Source organism: Somniosus microcephalus, chromosome 6 (assembly GCF_052327205.1).
Source record: "Somniosus microcephalus isolate GS21.2 chromosome 6, FLI_Smic_1.0, whole genome shotgun sequence".
NCBI lineage: Eukaryota > Metazoa > Chordata > Chondrichthyes > Squaliformes > Somniosidae > Somniosus > Somniosus microcephalus.
The window spans coordinates 236,988,082-237,006,012 of record NC_140992.1 but is presented as its reverse complement, the minus strand read 5'-3'; the positions used below and the strand labels follow the sequence as shown (position 1 = coordinate 237,006,012).

Genomic DNA, 17,931 nt, shown 5'->3' with positions numbered 1-17,931 from the left:
ACATTATACCTCCTACATTCATATCTAAATCATTAATCAGTAAGTTTGCAGATGACACGAAAATTGGTGGAGCGGTAAATAGCGAGGAGGGAAGCCTCAGGCTACAGGACGATATGGATGGGTTGGTCAGATGGGCAGAACAGTGACAAATGGAATTTAACCCTGTAAAGTGTGAGGTGATGCATTTTGGGAGGACTAAAAGGCAAGGGAATACACAATGAATGGTAGGACCCTAGGAAGGACAGAGGATCAGAGGGACCTTGGTGTGCATGTACATAGATCCCTGAAGGCAGCAGGACAGGTAGATAAGGTGGTTAAAAAGGCATATGGGATACTTGCCTTCATTAGCTGAGGCATAGAATATAAGAGCAGGGAGGTTATGATGGAGCTGTACAAAATGCTAGTTAGGCCACAGCCACAGCTGGAATACTATGTGCAGTTCTAGTCGCCACACTATAGGAAAGATGTAATTGCATTGGAGAGGGTGCAGAGGAGATTCACCAGGATGTTACCTGGGCTGGAGCGCTTCAACTATGAAGAGAGACTGGACAGGTTGGGGTTGCTTTCCTTAGAGCAGAGAAGGCTGAGGGGGGACCTGATTGAGGTGTACAAAATTATGAGGGGCATAGATAGGGTAGATAGTAAGGAACTTTCCCCCTTAGTAGAGGGGTCAATTACCAGGGGACATAGTTTCAAGATAAGGGGCAGGAGGTTTAGAGTGGAATTGAGGAAAACCTTTTTCACCCAGAGGGTGGTTGGAATCTGGAACTCACTGCCTGAAAGGGTGGTAGAGGCAGGAACCCTCACAACATTCAAGAAGCATTTAGATGAGCACTTGAAACGCCATAGCATATAATGCTACGGACCAAGTGCTGGAAAATGGGATTAAAATAGACAGGGCTTGATGGCCGGCGTGGACACGATGGGCCGAAGGGCCTCTTTCTGTGCTGTATAACTCTATGACTCTATACACTCATTACAACATGCACTGCAACTACACTTCAGTAGTCATCCAAGCAACCTTGAACCACTCTCCAGGTGTCTCGCTCACCGTCTCGCTCTTCTGGGCAAATCTTTTTAACCTAGTTCCCATTGTACTCTGCTGTGTCTGCTCCGACCACATCCCCAGCACATTTTTCATAATTGCCCCAGCAAATCTCCAGTTTCCCTCCCCATTTGTATTGCCTTCAAAATGTCCGCTCTTTCACAAGCAAAGCTCTACCCAACCATATCCTCATCCTCAAACAGCAAACGGATATCCTGGTCCTTAATGAAACCTATCTCACCAATCATGACTCCAGCCCCTGGAAGACTGCTTTCTTCCACTTCTGAAACCTTGCCCCATCTTGCCCGCACTGCTGACAGAATTCCAGTTCATGTCTTCATCACCTTGAGGTGGATTTCTATATTGTTGTCCTGCTGAACCACTTCCACCCTCCGCAAATTACAACCTTAACCTAAGTCACTAGAGCAACACAGAAGAGAAATGGAAACCTGAAATTATGCAGCAAAAGAAACCAGCAAAATTAACAATATTTAGAACTGATATTAAATTTATTTTTAAAGAATATGAATGCAGGATGGGGAAGCACTTTATATAGGAAATACTCCCTCTTCCTTTAATTGCACGAGAGCTCCGATGTGGTCAAGGCCCATTCCTTTTTGTTACATCTTAACCAAATAGTTTGTTTCAAGGGGTTTTAAACAGCAGTTTTATCATGCTTGCCATTGGTTTTTCCCTACAGTCATAAAACTGAGATTATGGAACTTGGCAGTGTAGAAATTGTGGGCACAAACCCATGCCTGTGATGCCACATGTTGGTGCTCTAGTGTGCTGTGCTGCCCTCAGCCATAAGAAAGACCCATTCCTCTCTCTATAAGCTCTCTGTTTCATTAACAACAGACATTATAAACTGTAATTGCATTAGTTTGTTTCCTGAGCTTCACCGAGAGAAAGATAGAGAGTACAAGTTACTGCAGCTAATTAAGTGTTATCATTCTTCCTGACTTTCACAAGAGTATTGGAGCATTTTGTTTTGAATGAATATAAATTTAAATGGAAGACTGCATGGTACTTCCCAATGAGTTGGGCTGCTTTTCTCTCTGTATCGTATCAATTCATCACGACTAAGCCCTTCAAAGTTCCCTGAGCTCATCTGGTGTCAATTGGTTACGTGAATGCTGCCACACTTTTGGTCCCTTTGACACCTCTCTACATTTATAAATTATCTTTTTAAAATTTCCACAGGTGTATGAGTGGTTAATTTTAATTTATTACATAGATTTTGAAACTGAGACCTTTGGGATTGTGATCATACAGACATCACAGGGGTTCTCCAAGATATTCAAATTTCTGTCCATTTGGTGCTGGCTATACTGTGTATAACAGTTTTTTGAGTTTTCTGTCTACTATATTTTTTCTATATTGACTGACTTGGATGTTACTTCTTTCGCTAAGTAATCTAGCTTTCTGTAGTATTAGCATTGTTTTCTTTTGGATGACTGAGGGCCCCCAAGAGTACCTGTCTTTGTAGGTGGTTCCCAGAGTGTCTCACTGTTTGCAGGGGCCATCACAAAAGAAAAAAAAATGAAAATCACTGATTTATTGATTGGCATTTACAGATGTTTCATGAATGTAAAATAGTTAAAATTGGAACTATCTAATGCTCAAGAACAAGCAAAGTACTGAGCTATGCTGTCGAATGCGGAGAGTATGGGGGGAAAATTCAGTTGTTTGCGCCTCCCGTTAGCGCCTTGAGGCGCTAATGGGGCGCAAAGCAACTAGCGCCCGGGCGCAGCGATGTTTGCACCGCTCGCGAAATTAATTAGACATTTTGTGGCAGCGCTAAACACTACCGCCACGATCTCCTGCGCCGGCAGATCGTGACATCAGTCGAGTGCGCAACGCCCCGGTAGCGCCCCGGACCGGATATTGAGTGGCGCCCCCTGCCTTACCGCCTGCCGCTAGCAACGACAGGTTGAGGGGAGCGTTTTGCAGTCAGGAAGGGTCTGGAGGAGCGCTATTTAAAGGCGACCGCTTCCTGCCTTTTTTTTGTTGGTGACATTTTTGAACCACGCATTCAGAGAGAGAGAGACTTCTGGAGAGATTCAACACTGTGTGAAGGAGTTTTGCATACTAAGCAGCACTTTGCAGGTTCATTTTGATTTGCCCTTCCTTGTATCTATTTAGAAGAGACTGTGGGGGCTGCACTCTGAGCTCTTTCCCTGGGTCTCTCCATTGTTCTTTCCAGCAGATTTGATGTACAGGTCTCTCCAGGCTGAGATTCAAGGCTGCATTGAGCAGGATATGGATGGAGTGCAAAATCAACCCTCTTTAAGATAAAAACAGAAAAATGCTGGAGAAACTCAGCAGGTCAAGCAGCATCTGTGAAGAGAGAAACAGAATTAACGTTTCAGGTCGATGACCTTTCGTCAGAACTCCCCTTTAAGAACTGGCCGGCGCCAGTGTGTCTGTGTTCCATTGCTGACTGACATCACATGAGCTTCGCCAGCGCTCTGAGGTAGCGCCTCGCTCCTCGGCCTTTGCGCCTTAAGACAGGTGTGAAGCGTCTGATTTAGCACTCCAATCATCTCCAGGGGCGATAAAAGCCAAGTTTGCCGTCGGAGGTGATAATTAGCGCCAGGCGCTAAACTTTGCGCACGGCTGCTAATGGTGCCCCAAACGGGGCGATACTGAATTTTTCCCCCTATTAGTCTAAGGGCATCATGCTGAAGCTGTATAATGCTCTGGTCATGCTGCATCTTGAGTACTGCATTCGGTTGAGGTCACCGAATCACAAGGGAAACATCCAAGCCCCAGAAGCTCTGCAGAGAACAACCATAAGGCTAATCCTTCATGTCAGAGGACTGAATTATGAGGAAACATTAGAAAAACTCAGACTCTTCATCCTTGGAAGGAGGCAAATGAGTGGGCATCTTAGAGGTAAATAAAATAACAAATGGAATAGAAAAACCTAATCCATGGCACTATTTCAATGTAATCCATGTCAATAGGACAAAGGGATATAGGTATAAATTAGTAAAGAGCAAGTTCAGGACTGATGCAAGTTACATTTATATCACTCCTTTTAATGTAGGAAAAAGTCCCAACATACTTCACAGGAGTATAATCAGACAAAAATTGACACCGAGCCAAAGAAGGAGATATTAGGAGGGGTGACTCTCTAAACGGCTGAAGGCACGGGCACTGATGGTGGGACGAATGGAGTGGGGGATGCGTAAGAAGGCAGGGGTGGAGGAATGCAGATTTGGAGGAGTGTTGTAGGGGTGGGGTGAGGATGGTTACAGAGATAGGAAGGGGTGAGGCCATGGAAGGATTCGGACACAAGGACGAAAAGTTTAAATTTGAGGCATTGGTGAACCAGAAGTAAATGTACGTTAGCAAGCACAAGGATGAACGGGACTTGGTGTGAGTTAGGATACAGGCAGCTGAGTTTTGGTCAGCTTAAATTTATGGAGGGTGGAAGATGGAAGTTTGGCCAGGACAGCATTGGAATAGTCGAGTCTGGAGGTAATGGATGAAGGTTTCAGCAGCAGATGGGTAGTTACTGTTGTAATGTTGGGAAACTTTGCAGCCAGTTAGTGCACAGGTCCCACAAACAGTAATGAGACAAATGACCAACTAAACTGTTTGTGATGTTGGTTGAGGGACAAATGCTTTCATTGGAACAAGGACAACTTCCGTGCGCCTCTTCTAATAGTGCCATTGGATTTTTTATGTCCACCTCAGAGGGCAGACAGGACCTTGATTTAGCATTTCAACCAAAAGGCAGCACCTCTGACAGTACAGCATTCCTCAGTACTGCACTGGAGTGTCAGTCGAGTTTATGTGCCCAAGTTTCTGGAGTGGGGTTTGAACCATCATCCTTCTGGAAAGACCCCAAGGCAAAATTAAATTCCAGGCAGTCACTTTGAATGCACCTGGCAGCGTCATGGCTGCAGGTCCTCCTGCATCAGGTCTCCTACTCCTCAGTCCACCTTCCTGATGCATCTAAGCCTGTGAAAACAATGCTTCTCTGTGAGGTTCAAAAAAGTCCCGTGGGACTGATCTATTGATGCAGCAGGATAATGGTGTGTTGGTGCTCTCCTTCGCCAATGCTGCCTCGCCACTCTGGCATTCAAAAATGGCTCCCATTCATCACCTCCACTTCCTCCAAGTAACACGTGTATGAGGTATCCCAAATGGGACCCCATTCTGTTGAAGAGGATGTTGGGTTATAACAATTCCCCAGCTCACCTTTATATAAAAAAAAAAGTAGGGTGTACCCCTGCTGAGCAGCAAACTTTACAGTTTATTTAACACAAAGTTGCACAAACCTGGTTTTCTACTGCTTCTGGCAATCCTGCTCAGTGATATTCTGGTTTGTCCCAGTTAATGAGAACGCCTCAGTGACTTTTGTAGGCCGAAACCTCTTCCAGGATGGACGAGTAGTGTAAGCAGTGGTGGAGCACAACAGGAAACATTGGGTCACACATGAGTTAGGCTGCAGTAACAGAAGAGGAGATATAGGGCTAGGCAAATCTATCAGAAACAGAGCTAGAGGACCAAAAAGTTAAGATTTTAAAGGGAAAAAAATAATGTTTTGGATGCTTAAGAATCCTAATAGTGGGAGGCCTGTCAGCGAGAAAGAATGACATCAGAAGTGGAGTAAGGTTGCCAACTCTGGTTAGACATATTCCTGGAAGTTCAATCATGTGACATTTGATCACATGAGGAATGACCACTTGGGGGAGGCTGCAATGTTCCCTCTAATTTTTTTTGTGTGCGGGGCCCCTTTAATGTGCTGCGTGGCCCATTCAAATTTCCGCACATGCGCGTTTTTTCCATTTAAAAGCTGGAGAGCCAGCCGCGCATCTTAATAGGGACATTGGGCAGCTGGCCCCTGTGCAACTATACCCTAGTCTGAGTCAGTGCCTTCAGGAAAGGAAATAATTTTTCAAAATATGTAGAGGAGAGAGGTGTCCAAAATGCAGAGAAATTAGGCTGGTTGGCATCCATTTTCTGGGCTCTGCAAGTGCCCTTAGAGCTCCAAAATGGCATCTGTGATGTGTGCGCACACTTGTGGGGCGAATTGTGCAGGACGCTATATTAGTGCAGGCGTTGCCGCGCGCGCACAGTTAACATCCGCCAGAAGTATGCAGAGCAGGCAGATCACGTGATGCCAGTGGTGCCATTTTAGAGTTCAATGCTTCAGCCAATGCCCCCTCTTAACCATGCGCAGCTGAACACGCATTCAGCAGCAGGAAGGACCTCCCCCCCCCCCCCCCCCCGCCACCAGTGCTATTTAAAGGGATCATCAATTATTTACAGGTTAGTTGCTGGTTGCTTTCTTCTGGCTGTTGCTACAGTTCTACAAGTGTTTGGTGCTTCCTATAGTTGTTTCAAGTTGCACAAGTCTACAGGGAGTGGTGTGGCTGGTGCTGAAGGACTTTTTTCTGAATTCAAGGCTTCTGCACAAACCTGTTGCTCCCAGACATGGATGTAATAGTTGACACACTTGGAATACAGCATGACTTGGAGAATGAACAGAGGCCACGCAGAGCAGGACAAGCTGCTAGAAGAGAGAGGAGGAGGAGAAGGGAGAGAAGGGCTCTCAGCAGGAGGCCATATCCCTCCAGGGTGTTCAGGGAGCAATTCTACCTGAACCAAAGCGAGAAATAATATTTAAGATTCAGTAAGGACGTCCTCACTGAAATCTGCCACAACTGCAACCTCAAAGCAGGGCAAGGACCGCATTTTCCGTGGCTCTGAAGGTGACCATGGCGACGAACCTTTATGCGTCTGGATCCTTCCAGGCTGGAGCTGGAGATATTTGCAACATCTCGCAGTTTGCCGTCCACTGTTGTATAAGGGAGGTCCCTGAGGCTCTCTATCCAAAGAGAGCTGACTGCATTTCATTCTCTCTTGCCAGAGACAGGCGGGCAGAGCGAGCATGTGGCTTTGCTAGGATTGCAGGCTTCCCCATGGTACAGAGTGCCATTAACTGCATGCACATCGCTTTGCAGGCGCCGCATGTCAACTCTGCCATGTACCGGAACCGAAAGGGATTCCATTCCCTCAACATCCAGCTGGTGTATATGACCATATAAATAGGTAGCGAATCATGCAGGTCAATGCCCGATATCCTGGCAGCAGTCATGATGCCTTCATTCTGCGGCAGTCCGCTGTGCCATCTGCATTTGAGCCACCACGGCAAACCAAAGGGTGGCTACTGGGTGACCAGGGCTATCCACTGATGACATGGCTGATGACTCCAGTGCACAAGCCATGCACACATACACAACATGCATACAATGAAAGGCATGCTGCTAAAAGAAATGTGAGAACAGACCATTGGCTTGCTGAAACAACACTTCTGCTGCCTGGATCGCACTGGATGAGCCCTGCAGTACCCACCCAAGATTCGTGGTGGTCTGCTGCATGCTGCACAAACTCGCCATCATGAGGGCACAATCCTTGCCACCAGCTATACGGCGAGCAGAGGAGGAGGAGGAGGAAACCTAGACAGCCCCTTTCTGTCAATGAAGAACTCATCCAAGTGCGATATTAGTAACCACAACCCCAATTCCCCATTCACCAACAGTCGCACACCTTACCTTCCCTCTGTCACTGACCATCAGAACGTCCGCTTGGCCACAATGCAAAAATAAAAGCCACCACCAAATAAACATTCCAAACCAAATTTATAAATCAAATCATGCCATATTGCATACAAGCATAAGCTAATCACCCTTGTGCATTCCCTTAGTGCCTGTCTTCTGTGTGCCTTTGCCTGTTCTCATGTTCCTACGCAGTGCTACCCCAAGTGGCTGCAGCATGGCTGGTGGAAGGCTGCTGCTTTTCAGTGGAGGAAACTGCAGATGAGCTTGGAAGACAACCTCGAGCAGCTCTGGGCCTAGAAGCTACCCAGCTGCGGACTGCACCATCTCTGCATGGGCGGCAGCAGTCTGGGCTGGCTGGCTGATGGGCAACAGCAAGGGCACTGGCGGAGTGGCAGGGCTGGGAGGATGAATGTTGTCATCCAGAGAGAGGACAGCAGGCTCGTGCTCCATGGAGCCACTGCCACTCCCCCGGGGCGGTGCCTCAGCAATTCTAGTAATCTGTTGGAGGACAGATTGCTGGACTGCTGTGATACCCTGCAAGCCCTTTTGCACAGCCATGATGACAGCAGTCTGAGCTTACATGGCAGCAAGCTGACCTTGTATGACAGCAGTCTGAGCTTCTACTGCAGCATTCAGAGGTTGAGTGGCTGCTGCTTGTGCTGTATTGGAAGCTGCGACATCGGCCGTCAGACGCTGCATCATGGTTGGGTCCACAAGTGTGCAAATGGAGTTGTCCACCACTTCCATGCTGGAAAGGATGGGCTCCAAGCTCTGTGCAAATCCATGTGGCAAGTTGGTGCTGGACTCCCCCATGGTCCTTGGTATTGACAGCAGGCTTTCTGGCAGGCTTCCAAGTGCACCAAGCATCTTGTTGTGCATATCCATCAGCATTCTTCTGTAGGCTGCCCCATCGAAGTCCTCATCTGAGTCCTCTGCAGCGAAACCCAAGTGCGACCTTGCCCTCCAGCGAGCTGGCATTTGCACTATCCTTGCCACTTGCCCTGGCTGCAGCCCACTCGAGCCCGGTGTCTCCCCACATGCAGATCCTGCCTTTAATCTATATTCCTAAGATACACGCAGTGTCAGTATCTGAGCTGGTGGCTGCGAGTGTCAGTGCTGTGTCTTCAACATCACCCTCTTCTTGGTGTTGCTCCACTGCCTGGCCAGGTTGCACTTCTTGGGCTCAATTTTAACTCAGCCGTCAGGCGGGCTTTGAGGCGTGTGGGGGGTTAAAACCGCAAAACCTGGGGGTCGGGGCCCACCCCCCCCACCTGGTTCCCGACACCTAGCCATTTTAACCCAGGCGTGTCTGATGGTCCCGAATCAGTCCCACCTGCAACAGGCGGGACTGGTCTTTAGGGCCCTTAAACAGCATTAATTGGCCTTTATAATCCCTTTTTAACCCTTTTCCTATGTAAAACATGCCTGGTGGGGATCACGCCTGTGAAACCTGGCGTGAGCACTATTGGCTTGCTGACTATCAGCTGCAGGTCAACCATTAAAGAGGAGATTTGAACAGTCATCATTTGCAGGTGGCAGGACTTTGTTGTTTCAGGCCTGGGGCAACTTTTACCAGGCTTAACCACACCTGTGGAAGGTTGGAGCCTCACACACATCTCCAGTGTGACCTCCTGGGAAACCCCGCTTGCCACCTTCACTCAGCGCTTCCTCAATGGAGGCATATACCAGAAGCATGGGAGCCATTTATTTCCTTCCCGTCTGGGCATTAGATGAGCTCGAACACCAGCCGCGGCACCAACAGAACCAGGAACAACAGCAACAGCAACAGGAGCGCCAGGCTGCTGCTCACCCACCTGAAGCTGCACAGGCCAGAAGAGGCCAGCGCTTGGAAGTGGCTGGAGAGTACCTTGCTGCACATCAGGGGGCCATGGGGACCCGTATCTGCACTGGCAGTCCTACTCGGAAGGACTTCCATGAAGGTCTGGTTTCTCTGTTCAGTCGATGCCCATCACTCCTCAAGAGATGTCATTCTATTATGAACACTCACCATGTTTTCCATACCCTGGCGACTTATCTCCTCCATGGAGGTTGCCAGCCTTTCCATGGTGATGCGTTCATGCGCCAATGACTCCACAAAGGCTCTGCTCATGTTCACTATGGACTCCTTCATTCGCTCCACACTCGCAACAACCCTGGAGACAAAACCTGCCAGAGACTCCTGCATCTGTGCATGGAGTTCCATCACCTCTGATCTTACGGATGGACCCAGAGGCAGAGGGTCGACATGCAGCTGAGCCGAGCTGGCAGAGTCCTGCGCCCTCCAACGAGGACTCTCCACTGCTGTGCCTGTCTCCATAATCTGCTGATGCTCACTTGTGAGCTGTGATACACCAGGTGACAACTCTACTCTATGTCCCGAAGGTCCCACCAAGGTGTGAGTGTCTGCGCTGGTGCTGGGTGCGCTTATTTCTGCTGACGCTGCGCCCTCAGAGGTTGCAGATTCCTCTGAGGAGTCTGGCATCTCAGGCTCTTCCTCCTGCACACTGGGGATGGGGGCTCTCGATGGTCCTGTGGGGGAGTCAAGGAAAAAGTTAGCGATGTGATGCGAAGGTTACATGCACATTGCATTTTGCAGATAATCATAAATCCATATGATGTAGCTTCAGAATCATTATCAGCGACTCATGCAATGCCAATGAGAGAGATGGAAAACTATTCTGTCACCAGCTTGCGGGAATGCACCTGTCTGTCCTTCCCCCAACTTCCGCATCTGTCAGCCCCGACAATCTCCAGGACGGCTTCCTCCCAGGGGGTGAGCTGGGCTAATGAGGGCGGCCCTCCTCCTGTCCTGGCTCGCGCTCTCTTGTTGTGAGCTCTCTTTTCCTGCAATGAGGGAGACAAGTGGAGGTTGAGTGAGAATGAAGGAGTGAGTGCAGAGATTGCATAGCATAGATACTTAGAAGGAGACAAAGATGGAGTGAGGTTACAAGACCAAGGGCCCTCCCTGTGTGTTGTCAGTTGTGTTCAAAGCATCAGAGTGAGAGGGAGTGTGAGGGCTGCATGGTGGAATAGTTATGTGAATGTGAGCATAGAAAGAGAGGGAATGGGTAAGGGTGCATGGATGTGAGTGTCAAGTGGGATGTGGAGGAAGAGATTGCTAAAGCTGAGTGCTGGTGAGGAAAGGCAATGGGGATCAGATTGAGGGTGATGGAAACTTCATACAGTACTTACTTTTCCAGTGCGATGAAGGTCATGGAATCTTTTCCTGCACTGCATCCAGGTGCGCCGTGTGAGCCCCAAGGAGTTGACTTCCCCAGCCACCTGTAGCCACACAGCCTTGGTCTGACTGGGAGGCCTCTTCCTCCCTGAAGAAGGGAATAGGACCTCCCTGTGGGTCCTAGCACCATCCAGCAATGCCTGGAGTGAAGCCTCATCAAATTTTGGGGCAGCTCCTGTGCCATCTTAATGGTAAAGTTTGGAAGCCTGCAGAAGAAGCAAGGCTTGCTGTGGACCTTAAAAGCAGCAGCAATGATGACGTCATATTCTGCGACTTTCTGACTGGAAATACTCAATTGTCCAGGCTTCCCACATGTTGGAAATCAATTGGCCAATTGAGTTAAAATTGCATCAGTCTCACAGACCAATTTAGATTCGTGTGGGAAACACTAAATTCAGGGAACCCGACAATTCCCCGCACCCGAGTTAAAATTGACCCCCTTGGGTATCTGAAAGAAAAAAGGCACAAGAGTAAGCTTGTGGTGTGGGGAGGGTGGGGGAAAGTAAGAGGTGCATGCTTACATCATCTGCAGCTTGTAAATCAGAAGACAGTGTGGGATGAGGGGGAAGTGGGATGTGGAAGGAGGATTAGGTATGAGGATACCGTTGTCTTCGATGGTTTCAGCCCCGCCGCAGGCCACAGCCTCCGCAATGGCCATCCCAATAATGGTCAGCACCGTCTCCTCCATGGAGATTAGGACATGCAGGGGTGCCTGTCCCCCACCAGTTACCTCCTGCTGCCTCCGGTTGTGCATCACCTTGTCCTGCAAGAGAGAGGGAAGTGTGTATGTGAGTATCGTGCAATCTGTTTGGGTGATGTGACTGTCATAGTTGAATAGCTGGCAGTGTGTGCAAACTGAGATGTGGGTGTGAGGCTTGCAGCAGTGCTAAGTGTGTGAGGGCGAGGTGAAACGTATGAATGTTAGGTATAAAGCCTGATTGAAAGTGATTGTTGGTAGGTGAGTGATGGGGTTGTGGTGATTTGAGCAGTGCTTGAGGCTAGTGGTGCAGTTGGTAGGATGTGGCACTTGAAAATGCATTCATTGATCTTGATCACTATGTGAGGTCACTGAACTTCTTGCGGCATGGCATCCAGGTCCTCTGGGATTAACTCCTGGCATTGACCTGCATGGCTATCTGCTCCCACTGCTTTTTGACCTTGTGTCTGAAGGGCCTCCATCCCCCCTGTGGATACAGGACATCTCTCCACCTCCTCCGCCAAGACCTCCAGTGCAGCGTCCGAAAACCTTGGAGCCCTCTCTCTCCCCCGTTGTGCCATTCCTCACCCTTTCCTAGGTCAGAATCTCTTCAACCACAGCTCCAAGCACCTGCTCCAGCCACATTGCACCTCCCTTTTAAGAGGTGCAGGCTAGCTTTAAGTGGTGCTAGCCTCTCACGATATTGGCCCCCTGCTGATGCGTGCAGCCAATGAGCAGCGTGGTTAGTGCTGGCTGGACGCAGGTATTCAAATGTGCAGGCAGCACGAAGTTGGCGTGCTGCCTGCAGTGCAATCGTCGTGCACCGGTTAATCGCTTATCGCGATCCCCACACCTGTTTTCAGGGGCTATCCAATTTAGCCCCCTCAATGTCTATATTTTATAAATATATGATAAATATTATAAAAGTATGATAATTTTAGAAGTAAAAGCAAGTTGTATACATGTGAAATAGCACCTACTAGGCATTGGTAAATATGTCACAGGCTTGGTGTGACACCCTTAACATTGAAAACAGCTACAGGTGTAACAGGTACTATAGGATATTATAATGGATTTTCCCATTGCAGTATGATGAGTCAATGAAATACTCGTCCCACATATTAAATTTCATGTATAATAGATATATTTAGAGAAATGTTTTATGTATGTATTTTCTGTCCGGTAACACATTGCCCCAAAAATTGCAGTGGCAGGTCAAGAAATGGCGCCCGCCATTAGTTCGACATGCCCTGACCTGTTTAATCTCCACGATAGTTTGCCCTGCAAGTTACTGGCAGTGTGAGATGGAAATGGCGCGGCACCCTCCTACAGGGCATCTGCGATTTGAGTGAACAGAACAAACAACTGTTTATCTCTTTAACCAATCAGATTGAAGGATTGTGAAATGAACAGCAGTCTGATCAAAGAAGTGCAAGTTAGAATTGTGAATTCAATGTCAAATCAGGTACAGAAAGAGAAGTAGAGAGGGAAAGAATGATTGGATTAAGAGAAAGAGAAAAAAGAGACCGAAAGAACAAGTTTAATGAGACTCCACACTTGTAATAGTTAGTTTTCAGTGCCAGAGGGGTTGACTGGCAGTAATTAACACTTAACACACCGTTAAAAGTGTACTTGGACTTGAAATTACTTGACTTAACTTTCTGTGGCGAGTTTAGTCCATCTCTATAGTACAAGTACAGGAACTTCACGCTGCATTTGAATGGGGAGCCAGAGAGCGAGATGCCGTTTTTGCAAAGCTAACAGCGGAGCGGTGCAACTCCGACAGCAACTTTTGGATTTCTTTGTTTAACTGCACATCTGCCCTCGCCTGAAGTTGCTGTGGCATTTGCACATAACTAACAGTGAGCGCTATTAACCTCACTAATTCTTGTAATGCTTCGAACATGGCATTGTCATAACCAACACCTTGTTCCGTAAGAGAGACAAGTACAAGGCTTCATGGCGGCACCCTCGCTCCCAGCACTGGCATCTGCTGGACTATGTCATCATCCGAGTGAGGGACCGCAAGGACGTCCGCATCACACGCGCCATGACCGGAGCTGACGACTGCTGGACCGACCACTGCCTAATCCGCTCTGCCATCTCTATCAATGTAGCCCCAAAACAGCGGCGGCAACAGAAGCAATTCCGCAGGAAAATCAACGCTGGAGCACTCAAAGACCCCGCTAAGAAGGCCCTATTCAGCCTGCGCCTCACAAACAACCTGACGACTCCCAGTGATGCAGACAGAGTGCCCGCAGTGCCTGGTCTGCACTTGAGGCCTCTATAATTAGCACCTGTGAAGAGATGCTCGGTCACTCGACCAGGAAACACCAAGACTGGTTCAACGAGAACGACCAGGAGATCCAGGAGCTAATAAGCCGCAAGCGCAAGGCATTCTTGATCTGGAAACAGCAACAGAACTCGAGGGCAAGAAAGCAGCTCTACAGACGCCTGAAGGCCGAGGTCCAACAACAAACTAAAGAACAGATGGTGGGTGGAGAAAGCGCAGGAGATCCAGCAGCTAGCCGACAACCACGACGTGCGTGGATTCTTTAGCGCAGTCAAGACCATCTACGGCCCAAGCACCCAAGGTCCTACCCCACTGCGGGCCAAGAACGGAGAGGTATTTATCAAGGACAGAGAGGCAGTCAGTGCCCGCTGGAAGGAGCACTTCGAAGATCTCCTTAACCGAGACTCTGTCTTCGACGCGAGTGTCCTCCACTCCATCCCACAGCATGCTACCCGCCACCATCTCAGCACAACCCTAGTCCGGCAAGAGGTTGAAAAGGCCATCCGACAACTGAAGAACAACAAGGCCTCGGGAGCAGATGGAATCCCTGCCGAGGCACTAAAGCATAGCGGAGAAGCACTACTGGTGTGAATTCATGAACTCATTTCTCTTATCTGGAAGGAGGAGAGCATGCCAGGGGATCTCAGAGATGCCGTAATTGTGACCATTTTCAAGAAAGGTGACCAGTCCGATTGCGGTAATTACAGAGGAGTTTCCCTGCTGCCTGCCACAGAGAAAGTCATCGCAAGAATCCTCCTCAGTCGCCTTCTCCCAGTGGTCGAAGAGCTTCTCCCAGAGTTGCAATGCGGATTCCGCCCACTAAGGGGCACAATGGACATGATCTTCACCACACGTCAATTACAAGAGAAATGCAGGGAACAGCACCAACCGCTGTACATGGCCTTCTTTGATCTCACAAAGGCCTTCGACAATGTCAACTGTGAGGGATTATGGAGTGTTCTCAAATTCGGCTGCCCTCAAAAGTTTGTCACCATCCTCCGCCTGCTTCTCGACGACATGCAAGATGTGATCCTGACCAACGGTTCCACCACAGACCCAATTCACGTACGAACCGAGGTCAAGCAAGGCTGTGTCATCGCACCAACGCTCTTCTCGATTTTCCTTGCTGCAATGCTCCATCTCGCCCTCAGTAAGCTCCCCGCTGGAGTAGAGCTAATTTACAGAACAAATGGGAAACTGTTCAACCTCCGTCGCCTCCAGTCCAGATCCAAGGTCGTCCCATCCTCTGTCGTCGAATTACAGTATGCAGACGACGCTTGCGTCTGTGCTCACTCGGAGGTCGAACTCCAAACCATCGTCAACACCTTCATTGAAGCGTACGAGAGCATGGGCCTTACACTAAACATCCGTAAGACAAAGGTCCTCTACCAACCTACCCCTGCCACACAGTACTGCCCCCCGATTATCAAAATCCATGACAAGGCCTTGGACAACGTGGACCACTTTCCATACCTCGGGAGCCTACTGTCAACAAGGGCAGACGTCGATGACTAAGTCCAACACCGCCTTCAGTGTGCCAGTGCAGCCTTCGGTCGCCTGAGGAAGAGTGTGTTTGAAGACCAGGATCTCAAACCTGGCACTAAGCTCATGGTCTAAGGAGCAGCAGTGATACCCGCCCTGCTGTATGCCTCAGAGACATGGACCATGTACAGCAGGCACCTCAAAGCACTGGAGAGGTACCACCAACGCTGCCTCCGCAAGATCCTGCAAATTCATTGGTAGGATAGGCGCACCGACGTCAGTGTTCTCGCTTAGGCCAACATCCCCAGCATCGAAGCTTTGCCCACGCTCGATCAGCTCCGATGGACGGGTCACATCGTCTGCATGCCTGATATGAGACTCCCAAAACAAGTGCTCTACTCGGAGCTCCGGCATGGCAAGAGAGCCCCAGGTGGGCAGAGGAAACGCTTCAAGGACACCCTCAAAGCCTCCTTGAAAAAGTGCAACATCCCCACTGACACTTGGGAATCCCTGGCCCAAGACCGCACAAAGTAGAGGAGAAGCATCCAAGAAGGTGCCGAACACCTTGCGTCTCTTCGCCAGGAGCAAGCAGAAGCCAAGCGCAAGGAGCGCATGTCAACCCAAGTACCCCACCCACCCGCCCCTTCAACCACCGTCTGCCCCACCTGTGACAGAGACTGTAGGTCCCACATTGGACTCGGCAATCACCTGAGAACTCATTTTTAATGTGGAAGCAAGTCATCCTCAGTTCCGAGGGACTGCCTAAGAAGAAGAATTTTGACAAATTTATTATGTCAGAGATTGCTTTCAATATCACTCAATTACTGCACACAGTTTCCATTACATTATTGCTTCACATTTTTTGAAGTTTCTAGCCCCATTCTTTATAAGTAATAAGTTCTATGTATTCTTGTACTGTATATGGTTAAAAAGGAAGTAAAATTGACTTTCTTTTCCGTACCTTCATTGTACATCAAAATGTCGTTATCTTTGTCATCAAATGTTCTTTATGGGTTGGAATGTGTTCGCTCTAACTATTGCTTCATGGCATTGTTCGTAGAACGCCCAGATCTCTTTAATAGATGTGTTTGTGTAGAGGGCTTGTTTCAACTAAATAGGTTAGGGAGGATCAGTGGTCACAATTTCAGTTTATATAAGACCAGAACTAGGTTAGATACTAGGAGGTGGTTCTTTTCCCAGAGAATAGTGGATCTGTGGAACAGGCTGCCGGCTCATGTGGTGGATGCCAATTCCCTGAATTCCTTTAAGCGAGTGTTGGACTTGGGCAGAGATCACCTCATACAAAAGGAAGGTACAGGTAGACTATCCTTTATCCGAACTTCTGAAAACCGAAAACCTCTTTTTAAAAAAAAAAAAAAAAAAAGTTTTTTCGTTCAGCGTAAGTCGTGCGCACGACATGACCAGAGTGGCGCACGACTTACGCTGAGCAGGGCAGAGGGTCACAAGAGTTCCCTCCTGGGTAGGAGATTGCAGGCCGAGCCGGGCAGTGTGAAGGAGGTACCGGGAGAGTGAACCCAACAATACAGCGGCCCGTCCGATATTCTTTTCTCCCACCACCAGACCCGACCTGACCCGACCCCACCACCCCCCCCCCGACCTGAACCGCAGCCCGTCCGATATTCTTTTCTCCCCCCCGACCGATATTCTTTTCTCCCCACCCGACCCCCGACCTGATTTGCGGGCCAGATTATTAGGAGTCAGGCGATATCCGGCTTTCCAGAGAAGCAGGAAGGGGAATGAGACACGGAACAGTCGCAAGAGGTAGCCTGAACTTTTAACATTTATATTAAATACACATTTCCCAGTCTTATAATAATACCTTCTGAAATCCGAAAAATTCCGAAAACCGAAACTCAGCTGGTCCCAAGGCTTTCGGATAAGGGATAGTGTACCTGTACTACATGACGTTAATCAGGGCCAGAGTGGTCTCCTGGACTAGTTTTGATCGCCTAAGGGAGTCGGAGAGAAATTTCCCAGATTTCCCCCCCAAATTGACCTGTTTTTAAAAAAAAATCTTTTTTTGCCTCTCCCAGGAGATCGCATGGCTTTTGGGTAGGGTGGGCAGTGTTTATATTGTGATGCATAAGGCATTGCAGTGTGTGGGTCAGACTGGATGGACTTGAGGGTCTTTTCCTGTCTGTGATTGTTCATATGTATATAAATACATATTTTAAGGTATTAATTACTTAATGCGCTAATGCATATCAATAGAGGTCTATATGCTTTGTCTTATAATCTTTAAACCTATTTTATGCCATAGTCTAATAAGCAATTCCAAAGGAGGTGTTAAATATATAAAAATGTCAGATTTTAGCATGTACATATTTCTTAGAACCATGACAAATGCATTGATTATTGTCAGCACACTTGTAACTTTATTCTCAATATCTTGCTCAAGTAAGTGAATGTGTGTATCAAGCGCATGGCAATATGCAATATAAAAATGCCATATAAGGATTTAGTACTCAATTACCTAATTATCATTCTTGATATGACATTTGTTCTTAAAGATTACTATCTGGAGAACCAGAAAATAACACATACACTCATAACAAGTAAGCCCTGTTCTGTTAGATT

At 48.2% G+C, this 17,931-nt stretch overlaps 1 protein-coding gene across 3 annotated transcripts in view; it reads left to right on the top strand.

The window, feature by feature from the left end:
• Positions 1 to 17,931, top strand: part of cep89 (centrosomal protein 89) — a 145,777-nt gene that overhangs the window by 102,091 nt on the left and 25,755 nt on the right. The gene's annotated exons all lie outside the window — the stretch shown is intronic.